Source organism: Galeopterus variegatus, unplaced genomic scaffold, assembly GCF_000696425.1.
Source record: "Galeopterus variegatus unplaced genomic scaffold, G_variegatus-3.0.2 Scaffold8750, whole genome shotgun sequence".
NCBI classification, from domain to species: domain Eukaryota; kingdom Metazoa; phylum Chordata; class Mammalia; order Dermoptera; family Cynocephalidae; genus Galeopterus; species Galeopterus variegatus.
Window position 1 is genome coordinate 8,998 of NW_007734861.1, and position 1,607 is coordinate 10,604.

Here is a 1,607-nt window from a genome sequence, read left to right on the forward strand (position 1 = left end):
CTAGGGTTCTATAGTAATATAGGGAGACTACAGTTAAAAAGGAAGTACTGTGTATCTTTGAATAGCTAATTGAGATGATGTTGAATATTCCTAACACAAAGAAGTAAGAAATGTTTGAGGTGATGTATGTACTAAGCATCCTGATATGATCGTTGCATAGAGTATGAATGTACCCAAATATCATATTGTACTCCATAAATATATACAATTAACATGGATCAATTAAGAAAAATAAATTAAAAAGAGAGAAGAAAAGAGAGAAATAGTAAAATAGTGATTAACAAAGACAGGGAAAGGGAGTGGGAGGGAGGCCAGGTAAAAGCTGATAGACTGGTACAAAGTTACAAAACTACAGTTAGATAGGAAGAATAAGTTCTGGTGCCCTAGGGTGACAATGGCTAATGATACTGTATTGTATATTTCAGGATAGCCAGAAAAGAGGACATTGAATGTTGCAATCATAAAGTAATGATAAATGATTAGGTGATAGATACTCTAACTATTCAAATTAGATAGTTATACAATACTTGCATGTATTGAAACAACAAACGATAACTCATAAACATGTACAATGAAAAAAATAAAATAAACATTAAAATAAATAAATAAATGTGATAGCTTAATCCACTGCAAATGGAGTTGTACAAGGTGGAAAAACATAAGACTATGCCATGAAATTAGTTGACTATAGTGCTGGGGAAAAAAATGCAAAAATAACTTTCTCATAAGCCTTTTTTGTCCTTGAAGTAATATTTTGTCTTTGAAACAATGTTTGCTTGTTGCACTGGTCTGGCCTCTGATCACTGCTTGCATTTTTGGCTTCGGTAGCTTGTAGCTCGCCCATCTGCCTAGACCACATGAGTGCTGAGAAAGCAAAACCTAAAATCTGGAGAAGTTTGTCTATATAGGCCCTGTGGGACCTGGGCTCAGGATCCAGATTTTTTCAGGCGTTAGTCTGTCTGNAAAAAAATAACAAATGTTGGCAAGGATGGGGAGAAAGGAGAATTCTTATATATTTTTGGTGAGAATGTAAATTAATATAGCCACTATGGAAAACAGTATGGAGATTTCCTCAAACAACTACATATAGAACCACTATATTATCCAGCAATCCCACTATTGGGTATATATCCAAAGGAGTCTAAATCATTATGCCAAAAAGACATCTGCATGCACATTTATCATGGCTCTATTCACAACAGTCAAGAGTTGGAACCAACCAAACTGTCCTTCCAGAGATGACTGGATAAAGAAAATGTGGTACGTATACACAATGGAACACCATTCGGCCATAAAAAAAGAATGAAATACTGCCATTTGAAGAAACGTGGGTAAACTTGGAGAAAATCAAGTTAAGTAAAGTGAGCTGGGCATACAGAGAGAAATACCATATGTTTCACTCTATATGTGGAAGCTAAAGAAGTTGATTTCATAGAAGCAGAAGGCAGAATAGTGGTGACTAGAGTTTGCTGGGAGTAAGAGAAAGGAGGATGGGAAGAGTGTAGTCAGTGCATACAAAATATTACAGAGATAGAGAGAATGGGATCTAGGGTTCTATAGTAATATAGGGAGACTACAGTTAAAAAGGAAGTACTGTGTATCTTTGA